At 40.5% G+C, this 16,785-nt stretch overlaps 1 protein-coding gene across 3 annotated transcripts in view; it reads right to left on the bottom strand.

The window, feature by feature from the left end:
• Positions 1–16,785, bottom strand: part of GHR (growth hormone receptor) — a 274,648-nt gene that overhangs the window by 222,273 nt on the left and 35,590 nt on the right. The gene's annotated exons all lie outside the window — the stretch shown is intronic.

The following is a 16,785-nucleotide window of genomic DNA, read 5'->3' as shown; positions in this document are numbered from 1 at the left end:
TCCTGAAAGATAAGCCTGGGAAATGCTGGAATAACCTGCAACTTAGTTTCTTAATGAATGAATTTCTTGAATGTCACTCACATACTCTCAGCAATGAAGTATAACCCTCTATAACCCCCTCCAGTGCTTCCCCATGCTGCTGACAAGCTCAGGGTAGGAAGCATAAGAGGGAAAAAAAAATCACACCCACAGGTCTCGGGATTGGAGGGTGAAAAGGAAATACTCAGAGGAGGGAAGTATGGAACATCTATACACACAGAGTGAAAGGCCATATGGTGTCATGTTCAAGTGACTGTCCCAAGAGAGCTAGGTTTCAATCTCAGGCCCACAACTAGTCAGCTGAGCAAGCCTAGAGGGTCAGTTAACCACTGTGGACCGCAACAGTTTTATCTGAAAATTGAAGGATTTGGATTAAAATTCCCAGGACAATCCATCATCTAAGAGGTAAAACTAAAGATTTATGCTCTTAAAAGCTGGCTTGAACACTAGACCCAGTTAGATTACCCAGTTCCAGTCTAACGAAAGTTGCTTTGAAAGGTTACCACTGAGCCACAGAGCCCTGGGTTTTTGGCAAGGCAAAGAAACCAGGTGAAATTAGTGAAGTCAGGAAGAAACTATGTTGAATAAGATGAAATGTAAAAAGTAATATGCCCTGCACTGGGATCAATGACTCAACTAAGGGGGTAGATTATGGATGAAAATGACAGATGAGAATATATGCGTTTTTTTGTCAGGACACTGGTAACCCTGGGTATTCAGCCATCCACAGGTGCCAGTTGTCCTGAAGGCAATCTGTCCTTCAACAGCTGTAGTCAGTATTCTGTTGGACAGGGCATACCCCACACAAACCCACAGGCCAAATACCGCCTCAACTTCCAGGAACTAGGCTCCTACCTACAATGCAACGCATGGATTTCCATTTGGCATCCCCCAATCAGGCCCAGCTCCAGACCTGCACCTCAGTACAGATGTATCCAACATATCTGGCCTTAAGCTTTCTGCACGTCATCAGGTCTGCAGCAAGACTTTAAGAAAAAAAAAAAAAATTGGTCTCCTTTGCTATGTGACCTTCAAAGAGAACAAGTCATAGGAAATGAAGAAGCCCGGTATATTCAGTTAGTTGACAATACTTTTGACCTGAAATGGCAGAAATCATTCACTAGTCACAAAGAACTAATTCCCTCTGCTCAGAAAGCCTAATTATGTTTGTGCTTATGCTTCCCCTTCCGACACAAAGTACCTCTTCACAAAGCAGGGAGGCTTCCAGCTGTGTTGCCTCAGCTGGTCTTGACAAGAGAAGAAGTGAGACACAGGAGCAGCCTGGCAGCCTCTCAATCTGCAATCTCTTTACCAAGGGCTAAGTCACAGCCAGCTGGATACCGGCAGCTTTTTCTTCCTTTCTTTTTTTTCCTTAATAAAAAGAAGGGCGTTCCCAAAGGATCAGGGCTACTGGACATAATTCGTAGAATTACTGGTGACTCAGCAGGCAGAGCTGCTGTCAAGGGTGGATCTGGGTATGTGGTGAAGGGGAGCACAGATAGGATTGACGTCATCTTCAGGAAAGCTCCTGCCCCCAAACTAACCTGCAGCAAGAGATGAAATATTCACCATCATCTCCAGCAGAATGAAAACATACAGAGCTAACTACCTCCGAGATTCCTGAGCTCCACCTCCATCGTCACTGCAAGCTAAGGCTTTCATGCTTCCTCTACTGCGAGGGTTTCTTCCTGAAATTTGAAGATACGTACACAAGCTTCAGTTACCTACACGAATAGCTCTCTACTCCAATCCAAATGAACATACTACCTCATATGTCAGGGTTGGGCTAATTTTGAGGCCAGTACGTTTTATTTCTGATCTCGCAGTAACAGGGCAGTGACAAAAGGCTGTCCAGAGGAAAAACAAGAGATGGTGACAGGGCGGGCAGGGGTGGTGGTGGTGGTGGTGGTTATGTTTAATACAGGATGAATAATGTAAAGAAGACATGTTAATAAACAGAGTAACCGATATTAATAACCCACTAGGCTGGCAAGCAACAGGTGAGATGACTCTAATATTGGTGGAAAAAATTAGCTAATACATAAGTCTCTCAGGGGGGTAGGGAAGACAACTTTTACTCTTCAGCCAATCCGTGTCACTCTCAAAGGAGTCTATTGCTGTATTCTTTTTCTGTGTGCACATCTCTCATTACATACAAGGTGCCTAGAACATTCTATAAATACTTATGAGATAGATGGAGTGAACTGAATGTGTCACGGGCACACCTTCCTTCTAGCTATTATTTTCCCTTCTCTTTCTTGCTTGTCTATAAAAGCAACACGTACCTTATAAACGTCTCTGTCCTCCTCAAACAAAGCAGGGGGAGGGGGGCAGCATTGGAAGGCATGTGACTTAGTTAAATGTGTCACTTAGTTCCATACATGTGAAAACAATAAAATGTAGACGCTAGCATATTGTCTCAGTGAGACGGCACATATTCAGAAACAGAAACACGAAGGAATGGGAGCTTCCATCACCTGTCTAAGGGGGATGTGAAATTGGAAACTTAATTCCAACCACTTACGTGTCTGGCTCTGATGGCCAAGCATCGCTCCAGAAAGAACACATTTTTACAGTGTAGTTCACTCATCTATAAAGGACAGTGAGCAGAAATAAATATCCAGCATTAAGAAGATTCTCCTTTAGATTTTTAAATTCTGGGAGAGGACGTCATCCACCCAAGGATCACCTTGCTCTACATAGTTATATTCAAGTCAGTTAGCTTTCTTACTTATCCCCCCATTCAGGCTAAGCTGTGCTTGAAGGTACAGAGATGTCCGTGACTGCCTCACAGCAAATTTCCAGAAGCCAGAGTGCCAAGCGAAGGCTTCAGATTCTAGGTTAGTTACGTGGATGGTATATCTCCTGGATTCTGCCACTTTCATATATATCCATCCACGCTCGATGGTATTGGAGGAGTTTTAGACAAGAGAGGACACAGGAGACATTTTTTTCCCCTGACAAGTCTTGAATAATGAGGGTCCGTTTCTAGATATTAGGAGTTTGAATAGGGCTCCATTCCTTCTTGAGCTACATGACTAGTACCCAGCAAGACAGAGAACAGGGAGGCAAGAGCTTATGTATGATCTCTTCCTTCTCCCTGAAAATGACCATCCTGCCACTTCCAATCAGCCAGCGCATGGTTGCCAATAGTTCCAACAGGAAGAGAAGTGTAATGTCAGCCAGAGAGCCTTAAGGTTCAGTCTTGGTTTTGATGTTCCATTTAGTCCCTGTTGTTCCTTTTGACTTCCTAAAATACTTCAGTCACGGGGTTTATGGCAAGTTTGGCCGTGACAAGTAGAATTAAGGATATGCCGTCCTATGGGACTTAGATTCTCTCAAGCATCCATTAGAGCTCCTATTCCCTGCTGAAGTGAGGAATATTCCCAAGAGACTTGAAGGTTCACTTTCTGCCCTCTGAGAGATCAGTGTCAGTCTCTTAAATGACTTCCCCATGTTGGTTACATAAAGCCGTGTTCCTTGACCTCTAGACAGCGAGGCCTACCTCAGCTGAAAAACCATGATGGAACAGTTCCAGAATGACTGTGGAATAGGCAAGATCATGAAAATTTGTCCACCCTGGTTGTATTTTACTGCTATTATCATAGTCTCTTGGCAAATGAAAGCTGGAAGAAATAGTTAAGCCTAATACACGTATAAAGCGTGTGTAAAACTGTTACTTGGGCATATGTAGTACACAAAAGCAATGCTTTTAAAAATATCTCTTTTGCACTAAATTTATGAGCATTAGTAGACCCTAAAATGTTACTTTCTTTTCTGCTATCACTGTACATGCATCTCAGTAATAACAGATAATGCATGATGCTTCTAATTATGAGTTAGATCCCACCACAAAATCATTTATTATCAGATCCCACAGTCCTCTTAGAAAGTCATAGAGAAAGGTCTGCAACGATGTAGCTTATCAATCCATGTAAATACAAAAAGTGATTTTTAGGCACATAACCCTCTAAAGAAACAGGTTTCTAGTCTTTTTTTTTTTTAAATCAGAGCTTGAGAATGTTTAAATATTTTGGCAGTCATTTAAAAAAATACTTGAAAACCTGAAATGAACACAACATTGTTAATCAACTATACTCCAATAAAATTTAAAAACGTACTTGATAACCAAAGTTTTAAGAGTCTACTTTTAAAAGAACACTTTTCCCAATAATATGATATACCAAATTCCTTCTCTGTTGTAAAGAAAGGCCAGCTTTATTCTAAGCAATGGCTTTCATTTAACACAGTAAGTCTTCTATCCCCCCACCTCCACTGACACACTTGGCAGCAAAAACCCGTTTTCTGCCTTACAGAATCACTCAAACTAGTAAACCCCCAAGCACTCATGGGGGGCAGGGGGGTGAGCACTAACCTTTTGAAAACACCATTTCCCTTTTATCTTAAATGTACCAAATAATGGCGTTTTTACACAATAACATGACTTTCCTGACAGCAGGCATCTGATCTCCCATTACACATTCCATCCCTTTATTTGTGGTGATCTAAACTATGTCTTACATTCTTTGATGCCTCCGCCCTTTAAATACTTGTGTAGGCTTATCTGTGCTTTAAGTTAATTTTTGCCCCTTGTGTGCCAAATCCCCATTTAATGCTCAAAACCTTTACCCAGGCAACAGAATTTTTGGTTCCCTTATCTTGAATTTGAATGCACATAAAATACGCCTTTTCATATCGCCCCATGTGTAAAGCCGTACCTTTAAGCTGTGACACCAACATGTGTTCCCTAATATTTAACCATTCCAAATATATTCCTCCAAAGACTTTTTTTCCCAAATGAGCAGCAAAAAGAAAATCTGGATTATAATTAACATCTGCAAATGTTAGTTCATAATTTACCATTAGTTAATTGTTTAAAATCACTCTTCTACATATAAACATAACCTTACATCAAGTTGAGCCACAGCCCTCTCCACAGCCCCTTCCTTGGGTTCACCTCTATTTCTGCCTATAGCACAAAAAGCCCATCTGCATCTCCCTGAACATGCACTCCTGGTCTCAGGAGGGACCAACAACAGAAAGAGACCACAGTCAGTTTTTAGCTACACACATCAGATATATTGATTAATAGAGCAAGGTAATTTCTATATGGCTTAAACCTGAATCATAAGCAGTCCCTTGCCCATATTTCCCTTTACTTTTTATTTCATGTTTCTCTACCCTAATCCTCCCTACCTCAGTATTAGCCACTTTTTTTTTTTGCCCACCAATATCCACTACAGGGATTTGCTGGTCTTTTAAACTCAATCCGCCTTTCGCCTGATCATTACAGAGCCACCATCCAGTAGTCTGAAGGGCAAAGCTACAGGCTTCACAGTGGCCATACAACTGCAGACATAAAAGTGATCCTTTTTACGGCTCCGCCTTCTTCAAAATTGCTTACAGAAACAGCGCAAGGAAAAGCCAGAATTGCCCGAACATGATGTAGGGCAAGAGCAGAGGCAGGGGAGAAAAGAGGCCGTGTGGTTTTTCTTTTCCTGCAGCTAGCGGTCACTCTTCCGTGAAGCCCTAGTTCGCTTGCTGTTCAAGGTCTCAAGTCTTACCTAAACTTCCTAATCTTTTGCCTTGAAAATACCACACGCATTCCTGTCTTCATGCCTTAGTGTGACCCACACCTGCTGCCAGGAATGTCCTCTCCCTCCACCTGGGGAGTGAAGTCCCACCCACAGGCCCAGCCCCAGCATGAGCCCATGCCTTGGAGGGCAGACCTCCCATCCATGCCTCCTGCCGGGCCTGGGGAAACCTGACTCTCCTCACTTAGCACTTTCCATATTCTCCCCTGTAGAATATATACAAAAAAGTATGTCTGTTCTGGAAAAACAGCCACTATGTAGTGATCTAGGGATTGTATAGACATTTCTAATTCTCAAAAGAACTCTGCAGCATGGAATTAGGTCCATATTTTATAGAAAAGGAAACAGCTTCAGGAAATTGAAGTCATGGGCCCAAGGTCATACTTTGATAGAACTAGGGTATGAATCCAGGCCTACCTGCCTCTGAAACCTGTGGCTGTTTCATTCTGCTCATTGCCTCTATTTCTGAAGTGAAAGTAAATGCTTTAAAACCAGGCCTGTATCTTACACCTCTCAGTGTCCTCAGTTTGTACTCTGAGTACTTAATGCATATTTATGGAAGGGTTACATTCAAATGAGACTGCATTTCCTGAGTATAACACTATAGAGGTAGAGGGCCAAGAGGCAGAAGAAAGCAATTTGGGATTCAAATTTCCGCAGCTAATCCATAAAGGCAATGACCCATAGGCATGATAATCCACTGTTGGCCAGATATCCAATTCCACAGAGGTCTCCTGCCTAATTTCACGATGTCAGAGTGTAAGTACCAGTGTTTACTTCCATGGCTGTTTCTGCTCATCCAATGAGCTTGCTGGGCCTGGAAGTAATCCTTCTGGCTGTTAGAAATATTAGGACAACAGCTGGTAATGTCATTTGCAGTGTCCGAAATGGAACTTCCATTTTTCCCCCACAAGAAAAACTTATGTGTTTCTTCTCAAGCGCCAGGCTTACTTCAAAATGAAAACCTTCACGTCTCTTCGATGGTTAGATTTTTCTGATGACTAAAAAACGCAGTCAAACGAGCCCCCCCCCCCCGCCCCCATTACAGGTTGTGGTATCATCACGTTTTATAGTCTGGAGTCATTTCAGGAAACATGTTTGTGAGTTTTGAATCTGTGCAATTACAAGATGAGATACAAATAGATACTACCATATTGCTTTTGGTAGGGGATGGAGGGCACTATATTTTTTTAAAAAGGAAAAGCATGTAAGATTACTTTTTTTTAAAAAAAAAGAAATCTGTCACAGCCACGATATACCATGGCCAGGCAAGATACTGGGCACCGGATTAAGGCTGTTTGCTAGGGCAGCCATATCTGTGGAGCACAGCTCACCTGACCAAACTTTGCTGACCTTTCATGTTGCATTCAGAGTCCTGGGCATGGCAAAGTGACATACGCCAATCAAGGCCACCCCAGCTATCACAAATGCAAATATAGTCAGGTGGATTCAAAGGCAAAACATAGCTTTGCCAAGCTAGCTCAGATTTCTAGGCCAGGGTTATAGTTATAGTTTGTGCAATTTTGAGAAATTAGTAAGCTCCTTCTATGCATTGGTACACGGCACTCATAATTCATGTGGTGATCCCATTACTGAGAGTAAATGTCGTCTTAGGAAGCACACCACCTAATCCTTCTGGAAAAAATAAAGTAGAAGCCACAGGGACCACGTGAGCCATTCCACTATCTGAGTAAATACTGGATCTCTGACCATCTCAGTAGTCTAAACTTCTCCAAACCATTCCACAGACTATGAAGTTCATTTCATGTTTACTCTTCCAAGTTCTACTGGTCAGTTGCAAGTACTTGCCCATTTTTTGTACTTTTCCATGTGGGACTATCTCTTACCAAAAATGTTCCTGCTATATTTTTCTTTAGAATCTATTGTATGCTTAGTTTTTGTCTTGTCTTCTTTAGAGAGAGGAAAAAAAAGGGAAGGTATCTCAGTGAGGTTTAGAGTTCAAAGCTAAATAGAGGGGCAGTTTATTCAGCTGGGCACATCCAACACTGCTCTCAAATGTTTATTTTACGGCTTTGTCCTATTTTTCAAGTCTTACTTATGAAGACGAATGGCCATAACTTTTGAAATTGGAGAGAATAGCAAAATGCTTAAGCTCAGACATCCAAATGAAACTCCAATGATAATTTATATCAATGCACGATGATTTCCAAAGCAACTCTCTACACAATAGAGGCAAGTCTATCTGCGCCTCTCTGTGATAACTCAAAAGTTCTTTCGTTGCTGCATTGCCAAAAATATGCTTCTCAGCAAAATGACAGTCAATGCATAAAACAACTGCGTGTGTGGTACCCTGTATTTAGCTACTTAGAAATTATGGAGATCAGGCATTATAGTCACTCCTTTAGGTTTCTAACAGAAAAGGTAAGGAGCTCTTTCTTTCTATCAATCCCATATTGTTCTGTTTTCACCTAGCTAATTATCTTATGTGGTTAGAATCAGACAAGGCTAAGAGAAGTAGAGGGTCCATTATCAGGCTTGAAGTCGTTATTTTTTGTTTGTTTGCTTGTTTTAAAGATAGCTGGTTAAAAAAATGAAAAGAAGGCCAGGGAAATGAGCTAGGAGGGCACTGGGTAGGTGGGATGGGACCAAGGAAGAACAAATTTGAGAAAGGAAGGGGAAGGCAGAGAAGACTGAGCAGACAGGAGGTGAGAAGAGAGGACAGGACAAGGAGGCAAAGAGACCAGATGGTGATGGAAGGAACCGAAGTAGGTAGAACCCCAAACTCCATTGAAAGAAACAGGGAAACGGGGTAGTTAAGCATGTGGAATTTGGTGTTAGACTCAAGCTCTACCATGTAGTAACTGAATGAACTTGGGCAAGTTTTCTTAACTTTGGGGCTAATTACGTACATTACAGGGTTATCCTGAGGATTAACTGAGATAATCCAGGCAAATGTTTTGTACCTGGTGAGCACTTCCCAAATATTAGCTGTAGTGATGAAGAAGATGAGGACTAATTTGGGTCAGGTATGCATGTGCTTGGCTCAATGGAGAGTCCCCAAATGAGCAACTTGTAGTTTCTCTCCTCCACAAACTTACATTAGGAAGATAAAATATGTACACAAAAGAATTTATTACATAAAATATGAAATAGGTGGTGGGTCTTCAATATTAATTGCACTAAAGAACTCAGAACACCAATACACCCAAACTTTGCCAAGTTAAAAAAAAAAAAAGAAAGCAGATGAAATGTGAATAAGGTGTTACATTATAGTTAGAGAGCAAATAGGAATATATAGTAATTGTGTGCATAGTAGTTAAAAGGGTAGGTTTTAAAATAGCTGTGAATTTGAACCCAGGTCCATGCAAAGCCATTTGTTAATTAGTAACTTTGAACATGTTACTTGTTTCCTGGACCTCTGTTTTCCCCCCTATAAAAGGGGTGTCCAAATCCCTACTTTATAGATTGTTATGTGGATTAAATGAACATATAAATTTAGCATGGTATTTTGATAAATGTGATGTCATTATTACTTTGAGTTTAGTACTTTAGAGTTCATAGTAGATTTAGAGAAACCAAATAAAACTAGGCTAACAAAGCTTGAAGAAAAGAAGGCAGGAGCCAGAGCACAGGCAGACTCATAGACCGGTGAGTAGACTGGCTGTGCGCATTGTGGTGGGCAGTAAGAGGCAGAAATCAAAGCACATTAAGAGTTTTTATAGACCTGTACACAGAAAACTATAAGGCACTGATGAAAGACACTGAAGACACAATAGAAAGATAGTCCACGCTCACGGATTGGAAGAATATTGTTAAAATGTCCCTACTCCCCAAAACAATCTACAGCTACAATGCAATCTCTATCAAAATTCCATGGCATTTTTCACAGAAATAGAACAAATGATCCTAAAATTTGTATGGAACCATAAAAGATCCCTAACAGCCAAAGCATTCTTGAGAAGGATGAACAAGGCTGGAGGCACCATGCTCTGATTTCCAACTGTATTACAAGGCTGCAGTAATCAAAACAGTATGGTATGGGCATAAAACAGACACACTGATCAACAGAGCAGAATAGAAAGCCCAGAAATAAACCCACATATATATGGTTAATTAGTTTACAACAAAGGAGCCAAGAATGCACCCTGGGGAAATGACAGTTTCTCAAATAAATGGTGCTGGGAAAACTCGACAGCTACATGTAGAAGAATGAAATTAGAACACTCCCTACCACCAAACACAAAGAATGGAACTGGACCACTATCTTACACCATACACAAAAATTAACCCAAAATGGATTAAAGACATGAGTGTAAGACCTGAAACCATAAAACTTCAAGAAAATATAGGTGATAAGCTCCTTGACACAGGTCTTGGTGAAGATTTTTTGGATTTGACACCAAAGCAAAGGAAACAAAAGCAAAAAACAAATAAGTAGGACCACATCATATTAAGAAGCTTCTGCACAGCAAAAGAAACCATCAACAAAATGAAAAGACAACCTACTGAATGGGAGAAAATATTTGCAAATAATATCTGATAAGGGGTCAATACCCCAAATATATAAAGATCTCATACAACTCAACAGCAAAAAACCAAAAACACAAACCAATTCGATTTAAAAATGGGCAGAGGATCTGAATAGACATTTTTCCAAATAAGACATACAGATGACCAACAGGTACATCAAAAAGTACTCAACATCACTAATCAGCTGGGACACACAAATCAAAACCACAATGAGATCACCTCACAGCTGTTAGAATGGTTATTATCAAAATGACAAGAAATAACAAGTGTTGGCAAGGATGTGAAGAAAAGGGAACCCTCGTGTACTGTTGGTGGGAATGTAAATTGGTGCAGCCACTACTGAAACCAGTACGGAGGTTCCTCAAAAAATTAAAAACAGAACTACCATACGATCCAGCAGTTCCACTTCTGGATATCTATATCCAAAGAAAATTAAAACACTAACTCAGAAAGATATATGCATCCCCATGTTCACTGCAGCATTATTTACAATAGCTAAGATATGGAAGCAACCTAAGCATCCATTAATAGATGAACGGATAAAGAAAATGTGGTACATATATACACACTGGAATATTATTCAGCCATAAAAAATGAAATCTTGCCACTTGCAACAACACAGGTGGATCCTGAGAGCATTACGCTAAGTGAAATGAGTCAGAGCAAGATTAACACCATATGATCTCACTTATATGTGGAATCTAAACAAAACAAAACTAAGTAACTAAAAACCCTGAGCTCATGGATACAGAGAATAGACTGGCAGTTGTCAGAAGCAGGTGGGGGCCAGGGCAGGGTGGGAGACACAAAATGGTGAAGGGGGTTACAAAGCACAAACTTCTAGGTGTAAGTCATAGGGATGTATTGTACAGCATAGTGAATATAGCTAATACTGCACTGTATATTTGAAAGTTGCTAAGAGAGCAGATCTTAAAAGTTTTCACCACAAGAAAAAATGTTTTGTAACTATATATGGTGATGGATGTTAACTAGAGTTATTGTGGTGATCATTTCACAACATATACAAATATCAAGTCATTATGTTATACACCTGAAACTAATATGTTATATGTCAGTTATATCTAAAAAATTTTGTATCAAAAAAGATGAGCATTTGTTCTCGATTTCTACTGTGGACAAGATAAATCAGAAAGTTTTAAGTTAAATTTTGACAGAAAAGTTTCATGATATGCAAGTGTTCAGAACCATTGACAAATATCATCAACAGTCTAGGATTCATTTGCAGGGGATTTAAATTATATAGGCAGTAAATCTTTACTAGTGTATTAAATACAATTCTTCCTACAGGTTAATGGATAGAATAAGTAACTGAGTCTTCCTACACCAGAGGACAAATGGCATTTGCCTCTTATTTGACAAGTATTTTGGGTGAGTGTCATGGAAGAGTGAGGGACAAATCTGGCCACTGTCTCAAGAAACCACATCTAGGAATCTGGCCTTATGGTGGGTCATCTGTGTTGATTTGCAGCAATTTTGTAATCTGACTGATAATGGTCTTTTTTTATTGGTGCTGTATTTCATGATCTCTATTCATTTTAATCCTACTGATGAACTGCACAGTGATAGGTAGGCATATTCTTTATTGAGCCAATTTGGAAACTGAGGTCCAAGGAAATTAAACTAGATGTCCAAAATAACCACAGAAGATAGAGCTTTTCTCAGCCTAAATCCCTCCGCCAAGGCTTAAGTTAAAAATAACATAGTCGGGTTTCCCTGGTGGCGCACTGGTTGAGAGTCCGCCTGCCGATGCAGGGGACACGGGTTCGTGTCCCGGTCCGGGAGGATCCCACATGCCGCGGAGCGGCTGGGCCCGTGAGCCATGGCCGCTGAGCCTGCACGTCCGGAGCCTGTGCTCCGCAACGGGAGAGGCCACAGTAGTGGAAGGCCCACGTACCGCAAAAAAAAAAAAAAAAAAACATAGTCAATTGCCAATGAACTAGACATAGAAAATGTTTCCCATACAATAAACCAATACACTAAAAAACTCCTGATGATATTCTACTTGATAAAACTGCTCCACTGGGAAGAGAAACTTTCCACAGGTCTTAGAATCCAGAATCACTTTGGCCCTTTAGGGAGCAATGGGAAGAGAGTTCAGTTTTTGGATTTTGATTACTGAGATTCACCATGAAAAATGATAGTCTAACTGTATGAAATTTTCTGAAGAAAATCGATGTCATAATAGTAATAGCATATTTAAAAGGAGAAGAATATTGATTCTGAATTGTTAAGCCTGTTAAGGATATCATTAAGCAGAAGACTGCTTTCTACAGATTTGTTAAGTGATGCTTTAGAACCAATCTTTTGGAGTAAAAATATACACCAAACTATTAAATAATAAAAGCAAAGTACTTTTATAAACCATGCAGAGAAAAGAGGGAACATTTGGGCAATATTGTGCCATCAAACATTTTTTTAAGAGCATCCTTTGAATTAAAACAAGTGAGACATTTGAAGGATAAAGTTGGAGGCTTGCATTATTTCACTCATGACTACCATTCATTCATTCAACTGCCACTGATTAAGTTTAGAGCCCTGTAGTAAAATATTATTAAGGATCCAAAAGGAATAAAATATATGGTCCGCCAAGGAATATACACCTTAGATAGGAGACAGTGTTTCCCTAGGTTTCTGTCAGATAATTTAAAATAGTGTAGGGCTTCCCTGGTGGCGCAGTGGTTGGGAGTCCGCCTGCCGATGCGGGGGACGCGGGTTCGTGCCCCGGTCCGGGAAGATCCCACATGCCGCGGAGCGGCTGGGCCCGTGAGCCATGGCCGCTGAGCCTGCGCGTCCGGAGCCTGTGCTCCACAATGGGAGAGGCCACAACAGTGAGAGGCCTGCGTACCGCAACAAAAAAAGGAACAACAAAAAAAAATAGTGTAGAGTTACATATGAACAAATAAAGTTGCATGTGTTACAGGAATATAAGGAACTTTAGAAAATAAAGTAGAAAAGTTTCCATTTCTTTTACTTGTCTTACATACATGTTTTATCTGATTCCTCAGTATTCCAAAGAACGACAATATTGAATAAGTAAATGAGTTAAGATTAAGAACACAGCTAGAAATGAGTCACATAAGTATGACTGGGTATGCTTATAATTCATAATCAAGGTTAATAAAGTGATAACACAAATGAAAAGTGTAAGTGATGATTGGAAGAATGGACAAAGCATCCTTATGCAAAGTTCTGAAGTAAGGAGAACAATCAGAATGCAAAGTAGTTCATTGTGAAATTTCCAAAGTACACTTAGTCCTCACTGATCCCTCCTCTAACTGCTTACAGGAGGCAGGAGTGCCTCTGCCTGGCACACCTGTACCGCAATGCCTCAGAGGGGAGCAAATTCGGGTCGCTGAACCAAGTGTGCAGTTTGAATACCTAGAGGGACCATCCTTCATTAGGATACCGGGAGGTTCAAGTTCAATCTCTTTTGTGATGTGTCATTAGTCTCTTCCATCCACCTCCATTAAAAAAAATAAACTTGGCTTAATTCTGCTGTCTGCAAGCCAAATTACAGTTCCTAGACAACTAAAATGGTCATGTATCCTTACAGAAATATTAATTTGTCTGTAATCATTAGACACAGCTATGCACAGCTGATCCTTGAACAAGGTGGGAGTTAAGGGTGCCGACTCTGCACACAGTTGAAAACCTGAGTATAACTTATAGTTGGCACTCTGTACCTGAGGTTTCTTCATATCCATGGATTCAACCAATCACGAATCGTGTAGTACTGCAGTGCCTATCAATACTATTGAAAAACATCTGAGTATGAGAGAACCTGCACAGTTCAAACCCATTTTGTTAAAGGGTCAAGTGTACCTTAAACAGTACACCTGAGAGAGGAAATTTAAGCAGTTTTGTTAGTAAAGTAGTAGAGGAATAAAGGCAACAGAGTGGATGATGTAAAAGAGGCACAAAGACGGGTTAAATGCTGGAGTAAGGTCCTGAAATAGACAAAAGGAGGTGGAACAAAAACTGGTGGTGAAAAGGTGTGCAGCTTGAGAAGAGAATAAACCTTCTGTGGGTCAGAATTCAGAGAACAGAGGAAGGATAAAAATTGAGAGAGGTTTTGTATTGGAGAAGATACCCTATCATATAAGATGGAGTTTATTAGAAAAGCAAATTCAGGAGCTCCACCCTGACCAACCAAATCAGAATCTCTGGGGCTAAGGCCCAGGAAGCTATGTTATAGCAAAGCCTGCCATGTGATTTTTAAACATATTAAAGTTTGAGAACCCCTGACCTATATCATCTCAGTTAAAGCAGTAAACCACATCATCTGCTGAGAACAAGAGTGTGGGTCCAGGACTTCAGGGCTGGAGAGTTAGAACAGCTGCAGGGAGGACTGTAGGATGGAGGTGAGGAATTAGTGAAAAGCTAGCTGAGTTGTACCAGGCCCACATGAAGCTAGTTAGCATACCTTTCCGAATTAGCAGTCTTCTCGTGAGAGGGCTTCTGCGTGTAATTTCCCTACACGGTAATAATGAGTCTGTGTAAAAGTCCATTCTGATCTTCATATAACCAACTAGGGCCCTGGAAAGACAGCTTTACTATAATAAAGGGACTGTTTATATGTTTTATATATTGTGTATGATGTATATTTATATATGCATGTATGTATGTATAGAATGAATCAAATTAAGCAAAAGAGAAAAGGTTTATCTGCATTAAAATTGGGGAGAAAATATACTGGAACAAAACTCAGACTCAGTGAAACCCATAACTCTGTGTGGCCCTGGGCAAGTTATGAAACATCTTCAGAGTTCATTTTTCTCTTCTGTAAAGTTGGACCTAGCATTCGTTTATTCAAACAACAAGGCAGGGGGAAAAAGATATGTATACAAGTACACAGCATATTATGGTAAAGGCTATGATAAGGGTATTGATAATATACAGAATGCTTAGAGAACAATGAAGAATTAACAACTAATTCTAAACAAGGAAAACAAGGAAGGCTTCATGTTGAAGGTGCAGTTGAGCTAGACCCCAAGGAGTGAGAAAATTCAACAGATGGAGACCATACAGGTAGAGAGCGAGAAAGCATGGGAATGCAACAGCCCAGCGTGGATTTGCAGATGCTACATTGATGACAGAGGGATAGGTCTTTTTCTAGCTCTAAGACTGATTTTTTTCAAACAATTTTCAGCAGCCTGAAAATAATGGGCAAATTTGATGGTGTAATTTTATCAACTGTTCATAAATACTGAACTTTGGGTAAAGGCTTATCTCAGAATTCTCCCTGGCTGTCTTTAAGGTAAAAGAACGAGGGATGTCAATTGTCCTCGGAGTGTCCAACCTTTCCATTTTCCACATTCCTGCCATGAGATTACAGGCATTTCTGGGGCCACTTGGCAGAAGGTTGCTTGCCTCTTTGAAAAATAAATCTTGCTGCTCAGAGGCCAGAATTTAAATTGATTCCATCAGAGGAAAGGAAGAACACCCTACAGTGAACTTTCGATTAACCTTCAATAAGTGGGCCAACTTTTCATTCTCATAGTAAAATTCGTATATTGAATCTCTGGTAAAGAGCGCCTGCCAAGCACCCTTTTCCTGTCTTGGATCAGGCCTCAGAGGACCTGAGTGAGCAGAAAGCTGTTGTCCCCTTGAATCTAAAAGCAGTCCTGAGCTCTCCTCAGGGCAGCATGGTTTACATTTAAGACAGAAGAGCAGCAGGCCCTGTATTTCTGGAAGAGAATGCAAAGAAGGCATCTTTTCATCTTGATCACATTTCATGATTCCAGGACTAAGGCAACAGGCTGATCAATCATAAAAATCAAACCTCCCTCTTCTGCCAAGTGTTTATCTCTGATCACTTTCTTACAACTTCTGAAAACCATCCAGGCTACCAGACTAAAAGGGCATCCTAACAGCAGACACCTGTGGCCCTACTTAAGGGAAAGTATGAATCATATTTTCAGTTAATGAATTGTATGCCATGGACCTGAGTTTTGAAAGTTTAGTCCAAAGAACAGCATTTCACTGAGCTCTGAGTTCACATGGAATGAGTCACATACCTGTCTATAAAGATGCATTTTCTGGGCTTTTTAAGGATGTCCACAGCATGAAAACTCCAAAGGGCCACAAACTCCCCAGAGCAGGGTGTTTAGGATATGCCTTTACCACCATTAATCAGTCCACATGCTGCCAGCAGGTATTAAGCACCTACGTTGTGCTGAGCACAGAGACAGCCATTGCCGGTTCTAAACACAAGATAAAAATCAGAGTCGGATCCTTCCCCTGGAATATAGCTCAGGATTACAATATAGCCAACAATTCCAATTGGTTTTTAATCATTTCTCTGACAGCACTCTGACAGCATGACAGTGTTTGAATTTTGAGAGCTCAGATCTGGGCGAATCGATCAAACAGCTGCTCGACCTGTCTTTATGTTAATGATACTGTTTTAGACACCAGCTAAGACTTCCCTGGGTAAGTTTTTCCCAGTTCTTGCTACATCACTTGGCCTCATTAAATGGGCATCACTTTTAGATTTGGTTCCCTTCCCTAACATGTTAACTAGGTATCATTTGGGAAACAGTTGATGTCATGAATGATTATCCCTTTCCTCAATCATCTTTATCACTGTCAATAAGATATTTATTTTGAATGTTATGAAGAAACTTATTACATGTCCAAA

The sequence above is a fragment of the Lagenorhynchus albirostris genome, chromosome 3, assembly GCF_949774975.1.
Source record: "Lagenorhynchus albirostris chromosome 3, mLagAlb1.1, whole genome shotgun sequence".
In the NCBI taxonomy this organism is placed as follows: Eukaryota; Metazoa; Chordata; class Mammalia; order Artiodactyla; family Delphinidae; genus Lagenorhynchus; species Lagenorhynchus albirostris.
Note: the sequence above shows the minus strand (reverse complement) of the source record. Positions and strands in the feature narration are given on the sequence as shown.